The sequence below is a fragment of the Ranitomeya variabilis genome, chromosome 1 (assembly GCF_051348905.1).
Source record: "Ranitomeya variabilis isolate aRanVar5 chromosome 1, aRanVar5.hap1, whole genome shotgun sequence".
In the NCBI taxonomy this organism is placed as follows: Eukaryota; Metazoa; Chordata; class Amphibia; order Anura; family Dendrobatidae; genus Ranitomeya; species Ranitomeya variabilis.
In genome coordinates, this window is record NC_135232.1 from 55,434,404 (window position 1) to 55,450,169 (window position 15,766).

General features: G+C 43.8%; 1 long non-coding RNA gene across 2 annotated transcripts; it reads right to left on the reverse strand.

The window, feature by feature from the left end:
• Nucleotides 1-719: 719 nt before the first annotated feature.
• Nucleotides 720-2,163, reverse strand: LOC143793704 (uncharacterized). Of its 2 annotated transcripts, XR_013220205.1 has the most exons (6): nucleotides 1,858-2,163; nucleotides 1,700-1,770; nucleotides 1,537-1,605; nucleotides 1,254-1,316; nucleotides 1,098-1,163; nucleotides 720-923 (listed from the first exon to the last, which is right to left on the reverse strand). It is a non-coding gene; the product is annotated as an uncharacterized LOC143793704 (long non-coding RNA). The 2 variants fall into 2 exon arrangements; XR_013220206.1 differs by lacking the exon at nucleotides 1,537-1,605 and having other exon boundaries at nucleotides 1,858-2,162.
• Nucleotides 2,164-15,766: the final 13,603 nt, after the last annotated feature.

The following is a 15,766-nucleotide window of genomic DNA, read 5'->3' on the forward strand; positions in this document are numbered from 1 at the left end:
TTTCATCCTCAAGCTGCTGCGCTTTGTCCTCACCCACAACTTTTTTGTATTTAAAGATTCTTACTATCTGCAGAGGCGCGGCACAGCCATGGGTGCGGCCTGTGCGCCCTCGTACTCCAATCTCTTCCTGGGTTACTGGGAGAGATTCTTGTTTGGCGACGGGGGGCACGGGCCGCCGACCATGTGCTGTGCTGGCTTCGGTATATAGATGATATTTTATTTTTGTGGGGGGGAACGGCACAGCAGCTCGAGGTTTTTATGAGTCAGCTGAATGACAATCCATTTAATATCTCTTTGACTTATCAATATGATAAGAGCCATATTGACTTCCTAGACCTCAGTCTGGAGATTGACAATACACGTCACGTCCTGACTGATGTTTTCAGAAAACCAACTGCCGTTAATGCCCTACTTCACGCTGACTCAGCTCATAATCCAACAACAGTGAGGGCCGTCCCGGTCGGACAGTTTTTGAGGATGAGGCGGATATGCTCCACAGAGGGTAGGTTCCAGGCCCAAGCTGTAACCCTTAAGGCACGCTTTGAGGCACGTGGATATAGCCGTAGGTGTATCAGGCATGGTTACGACAGGGCCAGAAGGACGCATCGTAGGGATCTTCTTTATACAACAGGTGATAAAACCAAAACCAGGTTAAAGGATGAGAAAATAAGGTTCATAACAACATATAACCATGAATGGTTTAATATGAGATACAGGAATTATACACGGCACTCGAGGCTCCTGGGTGGTGCTCAAGTAAGGTTTCCAACCCGTCAATAAATTAATAAAAAACTTGGCACTCAAGAGTTCTTTTTGAAAAATGAAGAAATAATTGTTCGTTTATTGGTGCAACCAGTTCAGTAATTGATGATGTATAAACGTTTTCGGTCACAAGACCTTCATCAGAAACATCATATATGAAACTGAAATACATAATTTACAGAGAACGCCATATGTTACACAATATGGATCACATACAGAGGACCAGTATATGCACACAAGTAAAACGAGATAAAAAATCAAATGGGTGCTGGTTCTAGAGAAGTATATAAATGACAAAATTAATAATGATGATAATGATAATAGAGGGTGACAACCGTGGCGGTTGGAACGAATCCAGACGTGCTGCGTGAGTCGTGGAATTTCTCAAGCTAAAGAAAAAGCTGTGAGCGTGGATAAGGAGAGAATACAAGGCATGGTATAACTACTGTATAAAATCACAAAATTGCACCTAAATGACCAACAAAGGATACTAAGTAGCAGGTGATGATGGGTGCTGGGCCGTGGTATTGGGGACGGAAGTGCACAGTGAGCACCTAAAAGAAGAAAGTAAGATCGTGAGTCTGTCAGACTATCCCAATCAAAACCATATAGCACAGTAACAGTATATACAAGTGAAAGTGTATGTAGATATATCCGCAATAGAATGAATGTTGTCCAGACCTGCTGATACCACAGTGTAGAGAAAGGTGGACCTAGGCATGCCCCTGAGTTGACCCCTGACTGTATACCAGTATATGCATATCAATATAGTACCTGGAAGCAGGGCTGCAATAATGTATAGGCACAAAAGGCCTGCGTACAGGTGTTACCGGGCAGATGAACCTGAGGAATATGATGAGGGCAGATGATTATTGCCCACAAGAAAAACGCAGGATGTGGGTAATGGTAACCTGTATGGAGGGGTAGAACTAGTTACCTGGAGGCTCCTGGGGAGACTGTGAGGTGGGGCGCACTGGGGAAGCAAGGTCCCGCTGTAAAGGACTAGCGCTGGAAGAGAAATGCACAGTGGGAGATACCCCTTAGAAATGTGCATATAACAAAGAGGGAATGGAGAGAAAGGCCCCATGTATTTACCTTATGTATCCAGGTCCAGGGAACGCTGTGTAGCTGGAAGAACCAGAAGACGCTGTTTGCCAGCGTTACTTCCGGGTTTAAAAGCTCCTAGCAAGCAGGTCATGTGACCCGCCGCATCATAGACCATGTGACCGCAGCAGCAAGCTGCAGTTGCGCAGAGCTGATGAATGCTATGAGACAGGAGTAAGGGCTTTATTGCTATTGCGCCTGCGTGGATACTGCAGAGCTAAATGAATGATAGAAGGCAGGAGAGAGGGCAAGACTGCGCATGCGTGGATGCCATATAGGCAGCGATGGCATGCAATAGTGTGATGAAAACATACAGTAGTTATACCATGCCTTGTATTCTCTCCTTATCCACGCTCACAGCTTTTTCTTTAGCTTGAGAAATTCCACGACTCACGCAGCACGTCTGGATTCGTTCCAACCGCCACGGTTGTCACCCTCTATTATCATTATCATCATTATTAATTTTGTCATTTATATACTTCTCTAGAACCAGCACCCATTTGATTTTTTATCTCGTTTTACTTGTGTGCATATACTGGTCCTCTGTATGTGATCCATATTGTGTAACATATGGCGTTCTCTGTAAATTATGTATTTCAGTTTCATATATGATGTTTCTGATGAAGGTCTTGTGACCGAAAACGTTTATACATCATCAATTACTGAACTGGTTGCACCAATAAACGAACAATTATTTCTTCATTTTTCAAAAAGAACTCTTGAGTGCCAAGTTTTTTATTAATTAATTGGTTTAATATGAGAGACATCCTTACCAGGTATTGGTCAATTTTAGCAACAGAGCGATCCCTGGGTCCCATCCTGGGTGATTTTCCCTCCATGACAGCAAGGAGGTCCCCAAATTTGAATAACATGCTTGTTCGGAGCCATTATGTTCCTCCTGCCAGTAACCCCTTTGGTACTAGAGGCCCCCTGCTTGGATATTTCCAGTGTGGTCACTGTTTGGCTTGCGCCAATATTGTACAGACAGCTTCCTTCTCATCATCTGATGGATCTAGGGTATTCTCCATCAGACACCATATATCATGTGGCACCACAAATGCTATATGCAACATGTGGATGTTCTCTAATTTATGTGGGTTTAACATCTAGGGAGCTCCATATCCTCACTAGGGAGCATGTGCGTGACATCCAGGCAGCCAGGACCGCAGTCGATGCCTCTGACTTAAAAACGATTCCCCGTCACTTTAAATTACATCATGATTGTGATGCGGGGTCGCTGTGGGTCAGGGGCATCGACTGTGTTCATCTAGGCACACGAGGAGGTAACTACAAGAAGATACTGGCACAACGTGAGGCCAGTTGGATTGTCAGACTTAATACTGTTGCACCCAACGGCCTGAACGAATCGCTTAGTTTTCCTCATTTCTCTAAATTGTGTCGCTCAGGAAATAAATAACTTTCTGCATTGGTGTGCTCTTCCTTTTATCTTGTTACCCTATCCGGTCCTCCTTTTATAGGAACAGGTTTCCAGTTACTGGTTCCTGTTTTTATTATGGTTTTAATTTTTACTGTGATTTTGTATTTCTCACTTTTTATTGTCTCCTTTTTCATAGTTTCCTTTTACCATGTGTCATGCCGGGGAGGACGTATATTGTAACCTTTCCCAGTGGAGAATTTGGCATCAAGCCCACGGAAGATTCAGATCGTCTGTCCCACCAATATCAATGAATATGCTATATCCGTCAAAATTATCGGACTTTATTGTGGGATCATGTTATCATTTAATGTATGCTCTAATCTTCAAGGTGGACTATTTGCTATTTGCATTCTGGGAGATACTGTCCCTTCAGACTTGTCTCATCTTCACTTGTGGTTAGGGGTTTATATGTGCTTTCATTGTCACCATACCTCTTATGTGGAGTGATCTTGTTCCCCACATATGTGGCAGTGCGCATGCGTTGGCTTGGTCCACGATTTCCTGTTCCCGAGCAGTGTCTTTCCTGCCTCCCACATGTGACCGGGGCTTTCTCCCCTCCCACATGTTGGGACGCTTGACGCCGGTCTCTGGCACAGGACCTGCCGATCTTCCGGCGCATGCGCCGCTATTGCCACATCTTATTGGCCGATGCATAACATGTGATTCGTCACATGTCTCAGCACCGGCCCATATTAAGGTCCTTTTCTGCATGACAGACCACTTCCCCTTGAGAAAGCGGTAACACCAAAAGCGAAACGCGCGTCGGGGGTCTTTGCTTCATCCTGGTTCCAGTCCGGTGTGCTATATTGCCTTCCATTTCAGCGGTAAGCGTTGCATAATATGTGTTTATGACTAGAGACTTTGTGTCATCCTACTGGATTAATAATTACGGCGGCGACTTACGGCTTTCTTTTTACCAGTCAGCTGATTTTATCAGACTGGTTTACATCTTTGGCACTGCACACCAGTGGATACCTGTTTCCTCAAACCACCCTTATGCACCTCTAGTTAGTTGTTTTGTATTATTTTTTCATATTGTTCATGATTATTTTGTACATTTAATAAAATTTATATATTGCTATACCCGTGATACTCCTTTTTCTCCTCATTTCTATTATAAGTATGGAGTGGGTTGCCTTTCCTTTAGGCTTTGGTCTCTTACCACTATTTAGTGCTAATAGCCCCTTTTCTCTTCAAAACATGCGTTCTGGTTTTGTTGTACCACATTGGCCAACATGCCATAACCACTGTCAGCTGAGGAGCACTCATGAATTCTTGAGAAGTTGTATAAAACAACACAAGCTTTTATGACTTCATTAACATTTGCCTCACTCAGCTGAATGGCAGACTGCAGTACACACTATTTGGAAGACATAATGCCAAAGGCGTACTCCACCAGTCGCTGCGCCCTTGAAAGTCTGACATTAAACACCCGCCACCGGTGGTCCAGGTTGCGGTTGGGGATAAGGCCTCATGACATGCCTGGTCAATTGGAAGGCCTCATCTGCCACAAGGGACTGCTTCAACATTGGAGCTGGGAGTTGTTGTGGTGGTGGGAGGTCCAACAGGTTTTCACGTAGCTGCCGACCCATAATGGACGCATTGAAGATCCTAGAGTCTCCAGTTCGCCCATAGGCCCCAATATCTACAATTATAAACCTGTAGTTACTGTCAACTACAGCTAACAGAATTACGGAGATAAACTGCTTATAATTGTAGAATTGGGAGCCCGAGTTCGGCGGCTTACTCACCCTGATATGTTTCCCATCCAGGGCTCCAATACAGTGAGGAAAATCACAAGAGTCAGTAAATTCACAGGCAAATTTCAGCCAATCCTCCCTTTTGGGCTCTGGCATCAGTAGTTCATGTAGTTTGTCCCATATTTGAACACATGTATTACGCACAATGCCGGAAATAGTGGACATCCCTATCAGAAATTCCAGATGTATTCCAGCATAAGACAATCCAGTTGACAGGAATCTGATCACACAAAATTTTTTTTAGCAATGTTACAATGCTTGTTAAAAACCATAGTAAAGCAAAGTAATATGAGGATATAAAAAGGCAGGAGACCAGTGTACCTTACAAAATTTACACTGGCTACTAACATTTAATATTTACTACATATTTGTATTGGATTTTGTACAAATAGATTAATACAATTTAAATCTGATGCTAGGAAAATCAAAATAGTACAAAAACATCATCAACATACAGTATGTGAGGATGGTGAATACATACCATAAGGTAAGGAGAAGACGCTCCTCTGCGGATATGCATTTCCGCATCCTAGTATCCTGAAACTTTATTTATAAGATATCAAAGGTGGGTATTGTCATGCAACAGTACTGAAAGAAATTGCCCTTTAGCGAGGCATTGCCGCAAAAGTGGATGCACCCACATTCTTCTTCTCCTTCGCGGATCAACTATCACAGGGTATGGCTGTCCAAAGCGGCGTGACAAGGCCCAATTAAATAACACCCGCTGAGTTGGTGTGAAATGCAGGGGGTCACTCATGTTGCCCAAGTACCACCAAAACACCTACACAAGCACAGCAACAAAATGGCCATATGGGAGGGTTTATGCTGATGATTAAAATAAATTTCAGGCCTCAAAACCATTAATTGTCCATTTTGTAAGGCTGCGTGAAAAAAGCGCATTACGGATGACATACGGATTACATATGGAGGTTTACATGCGTAAAATACGCAGCCACACCCTGCCTACGGATGACATACGGATCACTGTTTTGGAATAATTGCTGCAAATTACCCCTGTAAAAAACGGACCATATTTTCATACGCCAAGTGCGACGCCGGCCTCATAGTTTAGGCTTCTTGCTGTTCCATTGCTCAAATGGATTTTTCTCAGTAGCTTTACCTGGTAGTCTGCTTTGAAGATGGTAAACTCTCATGATTGCTCACCCCAATATGTTGTTGGCAAATCCGCGTCAAATAGCATACTTCTTCCACTTTTATAAAGTGTCTGTTTTCTTCTTTCTGCTACACCATTTTGTTCAGTGTTGTATGGCACCATGGTCTGAAACACGATTCAATTTTTTTTTTACACGCTTTGTGTCTAATTAATTGTATATTCAGTTCCATTATCTGCATACTGAATTTTTGACATTCTCCCAAATTTCTTATATACTTCAGCAAGATATATTTCACGTTTCCCTGAAACTTCATCTTTTCTGTGAAGCAGATAAACAGCTGTGTATTTTGAATAATCATTAATAAATGTAAGACAATATCTCTTCTTTCCAGGAGAACTTGAAAAAGGCATCAGCTGAAACGTGTAGTTTTAGGGGGGTGAGGGGTCAATTTTTTGTTTAGACATGTAACATTATTGGATTCATTAAATATCGAGAAGTTTTTTGCAAAAACGTCTATCACTGGTCCTTGCACGCTCACTGGATACACTCCTCTTTTTGTTTGAGTACACATTGGACCACAAACATGTATGTGTATTAAGTCTTGAAACTGATCTGATTTTGTATCACTATTTGTAGAAAAGGATTTTCTTGAGATTTTCCCTTTAAGATAGCTAGTACATTGCATTGTATGATTGCACAAATCGACTGTAATACCATCGTTGTTTTTTAGCTAACTTTCTAATTGCTTCTTGGTCTCTGTGCAAGACACATGTGTCATACATGGCTACAATTCTCATGCTGCTAATGTTTAGCAGTGTATACACTTTCTTTGCATTTTAGCTGGTACAACTCATCTTTGATTTTTCCTTCAGTTAGTGTGTGACCTTCTTTTGATATGATACATCTGTCATCTTTAAATGTTATTCAATTTTCTTGTTTTGTAAGCTTTTTCACATATAGCAGATTGCGTTCAAGACTAGGCACATAGAGCTGTGCTTTACTGGGATCTTACTGCTTTGAGTTGGGAAGACTTGACAATTAATGTAACCATTTCCTATTCCCTATGAATTCATATAATGACCATTAGCCAAGACCACTTTCTCTGACTTTCTTTGGTCAAGGTACAGAAGATGCTTCTGTCATTAGTCATATGACTAGTTGCCCCAGAGTCTATACACCATACATGCTTCAATGTACTTGCCAATAACAGTAAACACAGCTTCAATACTTGAAGTGTCATATTCTTCAATGAGCATAATCTCTTATGTCCAGGTTTCCCTCTCCTACTGTTGTGAATTTACTTTTTGGCTCCCTCTAGTGGCTACTAGGGATTTGACTCTGGGTATTTCTGTCATTCCTTTTATGCTCACCTGGGTCGTTAGGTCAGGGGTGTTGCTATATAAGCTCCCTGGACCTTCAGTTCAATGCCTGGCAACGTTGATATCAGAGCTAATCTGTAGTGCTCTTGTCCACTGATCCTGGTTCCTGCTTCATTAAGCTAAGTCTGTTTTTTTGCTTTTTGCAATTTGTTTTCTATTTTGTCCAGCTTGTATATAATCTGTATCCTGACCTTGCTGGAAGCTCTAGGGCGGCTGGTGTTCTCCCCCCGGGCCGTTAGACGGTTCGGGGGTTCTTGAATCTCCAGCGTGGATTTTTTGATAGGGTTTTTGTTGACCATATAAGTTATCTTACTATATTCTGCTATTAGTAAGTGGGCCTCTCTTTGCTAAACCTAGTTCATCTCTGTGTTTTGTCATTTCCTCTTACCTCACCGTTATTATTTGTGGGGGGCTTGTATCCTACTTTTGGGGTCTTTTCCCTGGAGGCAAGAGAGGTCTTTGTTTTCCTCTTCTAGGGGTAGTTAGCTCTCCGGCTGGCGCGAGACATCTAGCGACCAACGTAGGCATGTTCCCCGGCTACTTCTAGGGTTGGCGTTAGGAGTAGATATATGGTCAACCCAGTTACCACTGCCCTATGAGCTGGATTTTTGTACTTCGCAGACTTGCTGATATCTCTGAGACCCTCGCCATTGGGGTCATAACAGTTTGCCAGGCCAGTACTAAATGTTAAATGCACTGCAGAAGTGGGATTATAAGAAAGAAAGCTCTGAGTTTTTTTTTCTCTCTCTCATTTTTTTTTCTTTTCCCCTTTACCTCAGAGTGGCTTAAGCTTGCTGCAGACATGAATGTCCAGACCTTGATTACAAGTGTGGACCAGCTTGCTGCTCGTGTGCAGGGCATACAAGATTATGTTACCCGAAATCCTATGTTAGAACCTAAGATACCGATTCCTGAACTGTTTTCCGGAGATCGATTTAAGTTTAGAAATTTCAGGAATAATTGTAAATTGTTTTTGTCCCTGAGACCCTGTTCCTCTGGAGACTCCGCTCAGCAAGTGAAAATTGTTATTTCTTTTTTACGGGGCGACCCTCAGGATTGGGCTTTCTCGCTGGCGCCAGGAGATCCGGCATTGGCTGATATTGATGCGTTTTTTCTGGCGCTCGGTTTGCTTTATGAGGAGCCCAATCTTGAGATTCAGGCAGAAAAAGCCTTGCTGGCTATGTCTCAGGGCCAGGACGAGGCTGAGGTGTATTGCCAAAAATTTCGGAAATGGTCCGTGCTGACCCAGTGGAACGAGTGTGCATTGGCTGCAAATTTTAGAAATGGCCTTTCTGAAGCCATTAAGAATGTGATGGTGGGTTTTCCCATTCCCACAGGTCTGAATGATTCCATGGCCCTGGCAATTCAAATTGACCGGCGGTTGCGGGAGCGCAAAACCGCAAATTCCCTCATGGTGTTATCTGAACAGGCACCTGATTTAATGCAATGTGATAGAATCCTGACTAGAAATGAGCGGAAAATTCATAGACGCCAGAATGGCTTGTGTTACTACTGTGGTGATTCTGCACATGTTATCTCAGAATGCTCTAAGCGTCTTACTAAGGTTGTTAGTCCTGTCGCTATTGGTAATTTGCAACCTAAGTTCATTCTATCTGTAACTTTGATTTGCTCACTGTCATCGTATCCTGTCATGGCGTTTGTAGATTCAGGTGCTGCCCTGAGTCTTATGGATCTGTCATTTGCCAAGCGCTGCGGTTTTGTTCTTGAGCCATTAGAAAATCCTATCCTTCTTAGGGGTATTGACGCTACGCCATTGGCAGAAAATAAACAGCAGTTTTGGACACAGGTTACCATGTGCATGACTCCTGAACATCGGGAGGTGATACGTTTTCTTGTTCTGCATAAAATGCATGATTTGGTTGTTTTGGGGTTGCCATGGTTACAGACCCATAATCCAGTCTTGGACTGGAAGGCAATGTCAGTGTCAAGTTGGGGCTGTCATGGAATTCATGGAGATTCCCTGCCCGTGTCTATTGCTACTTCTACGCCTTCGGAAGTTCCGGCGTATTTGTCTGATTATCAGGATGTCTTCAGCGAGTCTAGGTCAAGTGCATTGCCTCCTCATAGGGAATGTGACTGTGCAATAGATTTGATTCCAGGCAGTAAGTTTCCTAAGGGAAGACTGTTTAATCTGTCGGTACCTGAACATACCGCGATGCGTTCATATATCAAGGAGTCTCTGGAGAAGGGGCATATCCGTCCTTCTTCTTCCCCTCTTGGTGCGGGATTCTTTTTTGTGGCTAAAAAAGATGGATCTTTGAGGCCTTGTATTGACTATCGGCTTTTAAATAAGATCACTGTCAAATTTCAGTATCCTTTGCCGTTGTTGTCAGACTTGTTTGCCCGGATTAAAGGTGCCAAGTGGTTCACCAAGATAGACCTTCGCGGTGCGTACAACCTTGTGCGCATTAAGCAAGGAGATGAATGGAAAACCGCATTCAATACGCCCGAAGGTCATTTTGAGTACTTGGTGATGCCATTTGGGCTCTCTAATGCACCTTCAGTTTTTCAGTCCTTTATGCATGACATTTTCCGGAAGTATCTGGATAAATTTTTGATCGTTTATCTGGATGATATTCTGGTTTTTTCTGATGATTGGGACTCGCATGTGGAGCAGGTCAGGATGGTTTTCAAGATTTTGCGTGAAAATTCTTTGTTTGTTAAAGGCTCAAAGTGTCTCTTTGGTGTACAGAAGGTTCCCTTTTTAGGGTTCATTTTTTCCCCTTCTGCTGTGGAGATGGACCCAGTCAAGGTTCGAGCTATTCATGATTGGACTCAACCCTCGTCAGTTAAGAGTCTTCAGAAGTTCTTGGGTTTTGCTAACTTCTACCGTCGTTTTATCGCTAATTTTTCTAGCGTTGTTAAACCGTTGACGGTTATGACCAAGAAAGGCTCTGATGTGGCTAACTGGGCTCCTGCTGCCGTGGAGGCTTTCCAGGAGTTGAAGCGCCGGTTTACTTCAGCGCCTGTTTTGTGCCAGCCTGATGTCTCACTTCCCTTTCAGGTTGAAGTGGATGCTTCGGAGATTGGGGCAGGGGCCGTTTTGTCGCAGAGAAGCCCTGGTTGTGCTACTATGAGACCTTGTGCCTTTTTCTCTAGGAAGTTTTCGCCGGCTGAGCGAAATTATGATGTGGGCAATCGGGAGTTGTTGGCCATGAAGTGGGCATTTGAGGAGTGGCGTCATTGGCTCGAGGGTGCTAAGCATCGTGGGGTGGTCTTGACTGATCACAAAAATCTGATGTACCTCGAGTCTGCTAAACGCCTGAATCCTAGACAGGCCCGCTGGTCATTGTTTTTCTCCCGTTTTGACTTTGTGGTTTCATATTTACCAGGTTCTAAGAATGTGAAGGCCGATGCTCTGTCTAGGAGCTTTGTGCCTGATGCTCCTGGAGTCGCTGAACCTGTGGGTATTCTTAAGGAAGGAGTTATCCTGTCAGCTATTTCTCCAGATCTGCGACGTGTGTTGCAGAGATTTCAGGCTGGTAGGCCTGACTCTTGTCCACCTGACAGATTGTTTGTGCCTGCTAAATGGACCAGCAGAGTCATTTCCGAGGTTCATTCCTCTGTGTTGGCAGGGCACCCGGGAATTTTTGGCACTAGAGATCTGGTGGCCAGGTCCTTTTGGTGGCCTTCCTTGTCAAGAGATGTGCGGTCATTTGTGCAGTCCTGTGGTACTTGTGCTCGAGCTAAGCCTTGCTGTTCTCGTGCCAGCGGGTTGCTCTTGCCCTTGCCTGTCCCGAAGAGACCTTGGACACACATCTCTATGGATTTCATTTCGGATCTTCCGGTGTCTCAGGGCATGTCTGTCATCTGGGTGATATGTGATCGTTTCTCCAAGATGGTCCATCTGGTTCCTTTGCCCAAACTGCCTTCCTCTTCTGATCTGGTTCCTGTGTTCTTCCAGAACGTGGTTCGTTTGCACGGCATTCCTGAGAATATTGTGTCGGACAGAGGATCCCAGTTTGTTTCCAGGTTCTGGCGATCCTTTTGTGGTAGGATGGGCATAGATTTGTCGTTTTCGTCCGCTTTTCATCCACAGACTAACGGTCAAACGGAACGTACTAATCAGACTCTGTAGGCGTATTTGAGGTGTTTTGTCTCTTCTGATCAGGATGATTGGGTGACCTTCTTGCCGTTGGCTGAATTTGCCCTTAATAATCGGGCTAGTTCTGCCACCTTGGTTTCGCCATTTTTCTGCAACTCTGGTTTCCACCCTCGTTTTTCCTCGGGACATGTGGAGCCGTCTGACTGTCCTGGGGTGGATTCTGTGGTGGATAGGTTGCAGCGGATCTGGAATCATGTGGTTGACAACTTGAAGTTGTCACAGGAGAAGGCTCAGCGTTTTGCCAACCGCCGCCGCGGTGTGGGTCCCCGACTTCGCGTTGGGGATTTGGTATGGCTGTCTTCTCGATTTGTTCCTATGAAGGTCTCCTCTCCCAAATTTAAGCCTCGATTTATTGGTCCTTACAAGATATTGGAGATCCTTAATCCTGTATCTTTTCGCCTGGATCTTCCGGTGTCATTTGCCATTCACAACGTATTTCATAGGTCCTTGTTGCGGCGGTACGTTGTGCCTGTGGTTCCTTCTGCTGAGCCTCCTGCTCCGGTGTTGGTTGAGGGCGAGTTGGAGTACGTGGTGGAGAAGATCTTAGACTCTCATCTCTCCAGGCGGAGGCTTCAGTACCTGGTCAAGTGGAAGGGCTATGGTCAGGAGGATAATTCCTGGGTGGTCGCCTCTGATGTGCATGCGGCCGATTTAGTTCGTGCCTTTCACGCCGCTCATCCTGATCGCCCTGGTGGTCTTGGTGAGGGTTCGGTGACCCCTCACTAAGGGGGGGGTACTGTTGTGAATTTACTTTTTGGCTCCCTCTAGTGGCTACTAGGGATTTGACTCTGGGTATTTCTGTCATTCCTTTTATGCTCACCTGGGTCGTTAGGTCAGGGGTGTTGCTATATAAGCTCCCTGGACCTTCAGTTCAATGCCTGGCAACGTTGATATCAGAGCTAATCTGTAGTGCTCTTGTCCACTGATCCTGGTTCCTGCTTCATTAAGCTAAGTCTGTTTTTTTGCTTTTTGCAATTTGTTTTCTATTTTGTCCAGCTTGTATATAATCTGTATCCTGACCTTGCTGGAAGCTCTAGGGCGGCTGGTGTTCTCCCCCCGGGCCGTTAGACGGTTCGGGGGTTCTTGAATCTCCAGCGTGGATTTTTTGATAGGGTTTTTGTTGACCATATAAGTTATCTTACTATATTCTGCTATTAGTAAGTGGGCCTCTCTTTGCTAAACCTAGTTCATCTCTGTGTTTTGTCATTTCCTCTTACCTCACCGTTATTATTTGTGGGGGGCTTGTATCCTACTTTTGGGGTCTTTTCCCTGGAGGCAAGAGAGGTCTTTGTTTTCCTCTTCTAGGGGTAGTTAGCTCTCCGGCTGGCGCGAGACATCTAGCGACCAACGTAGGCATGTTCCCCGGCTACTTCTAGGGTTGGCGTTAGGAGTAGATATATGGTCAACCCAGTTACCACTGCCCTATGAGCTGGATTTTTGTACTTCGCAGACTTGCTGATATCTCTGAGACCCTCGCCATTGGGGTCATAACACCTACAGAGTGTAAGCTCTTATGATCAGGGTGTCCTCGCCTGTAGGTTATAAGTTATGTGCAGGGTCTCCTCTCCTGTAAAGTGTAAGCTCTTATATGCAGGGTCCTTTCTCTTGTTGAGTGTCATCTTTTATGAGCAGGGTCCTCTCTCCTGTAGAGTGTAAGCTCCTATGGGCAGTGTCCTTTCTCATGTAGAGTGTCAGCTCTTATGGGTAGGGTCCTCTCTCCTGTAGAGTGAAGGCTCTTATGGGTAGGGTCTTCTCTTCTGTAGAATGTCCTCTCTTCTGTAGAGTGTAGGCTCTTATGAGCAGCATCCTTTCTCATGTAGAGTGTAAGCTCTTATGATCAAGGTCCTCTCTCCTGTAGAGTGTCGGCTCTTCTGAGCAGGATCCTCTCTCTGGTAGAGTGTGAGCTCTTATGGGCAGTGTCCTCTCTCATGTAGAGTCTAAGACAGTGCTCCCCAACTCCAGCCCTCAAGAGCCACCAACAGGTCATGTTTTCAGGATTTCCTCAGTATTTCACAGGTGATGGAATTATTGCCTGTGCAGGTGATGCAATTATCACCTGGGCAATACTAAGAAAATCCTGAAAGCATGAACTGTTGGTGGCTCTTGAGGACAGGAGTTGGGGAACACAGATCTAAGATAAGGACTAATAGCATTATACTGCCCAATAATTCATATGAAACTGCCACTTGGGGGCAGTAGTCATCAAGATCACCCCAATCTCAGACAGTGACCCATTTCCAGCCTTTTTCTCAATGTTATTTCTCAGTCCTAAATAATGCAGAGAGCAGCGTTATGCCATTTAACAAAGTACATTCTGTGCATTGGTCCTGAATTACTAATTTCCTCATAAAACCTATTTATTAAAATGACTTCAGACAGTGAGTCAACATGCATGATGTACCCTTAACCGTAATCCAGCATCAGTGATTTAAAACATAAAGTTCATGAGATAAGAGATAATGGTTTTATTCCCCTGACTTACTGTAACCGGAGAACAGCTGACATCATATACACTGGGAGATGCAGTTGCCTTAAACTAATTATATCCTGATTGAATCAGCAGTGAAATGGATGGGACGGTCTGTGCACACCGAATCCGAGCTGCACTCTGTGACATTGTAGCCATGAAGCACTATAATAGGGTCATTCATGATTTACTGTAGCTGTCAGCTCTGGGGTATGAAAATCTTGCTCTTGAATTATTATTTTTATGGTCGCAGTGACGATTTTGAAGAGGTAGTTTCTTTAAGACGAACCTATCATGTTGGGTCTTTAAAGTGGTTGACCACTACTTTTTTTTATAAAGATATGCCATCAATATTCGAGCGGTCAGGGTGCGACATTTGGCTCGCCCAACAATCAACTGTTATGCCAGCCGTAACGTATCGGATGCTGCCGGAACACAGAGGCTCCATCATTTCTAATATGGTCGAGGCCAGGTGCTGCAGATCTACCCCCTATTCAAAGGAATAGGGGTAAATCTGTAGTATTTGGACGAGGCCAATATAGATTTGAAGACTTTGTCTTCCGGCAGCATCCAATAACTTTTGGTCCCCCATAACAGCTTGGGGTTCACTGATAGTGAAATATAATAAATTAAGGTGAATCATAGAATATCCCCAAATTTTGGGAACTTTATCGGCTTGAACTCTCTCTCGCCTTTTTTAAAATGCTTGACTAATAAAAAAATAAGGACATGTGTAAAGGATCCTGGAGAATGGTCCTGCAATACAGGGCTGATGTTATTTCTATCCCCTCCGTTTTACTATTTAACATATAACCTTTTGTATTGAAATCTCTCACCCAAAGCAGTACCACCAACTTTGGATGATTTGACCCAAGAGTCTTTTTCAGGACTAGAACTTTTTCAAACTACCACAAAGTTAATTTCGCAAAAATATAGGATATCGATAATTCAACTTGGTCTTGGGTAAAATATGAAATTGTCAGCTCAGGTCAATGCCTGCCCACATTAAATGAATGCCATCAGGAGATGATAGTGTGACAAGAAGAAACTAGAGAGCGTCCATCCAAATGTATCTACTCTGAAGACATTAGAAAAGCCTCCAAGAAAAATTCTCTCAGTGGTCCATCACCAGGATTGATGGCTGAAGGAAACTGAAATGCTGAGTATTCAGGAAATGATCTTAGAAATGTCAAAGACAAGGGGTCTAATGAACCCTGGGTACATACAAGTAGAGATGCCTCAAAAAAATTGCCTTGAATGAAAGTTTTCGAGCAATTTGACTAAATGGAAGTGTCCGGTATAAGCCGTTCAAGAACTCCCCTTTATAACTGTTCATTATGGCAAACTTGTTAATTAAGGAAGTTGTCTTTTGCTTTTTTACTAAAATTGTTCCAAACCTGTGCATAGGTTGTGTACTACATTGCAGTGTAGCACCATTCTCTTCAATGTAGCAGAGCTCCAACATCAGAAACCACACAGAAAACGGTGTAAAAAGAAAGCTGCCATGTTCTAATAATCCTGGACAGCATGGCAGAGACTGACATTGGGGCAGAGTAATGGGAAGCAGTAATAGTTGATGGTGATATAATTGTGCACAACAATACAAATACGTAAG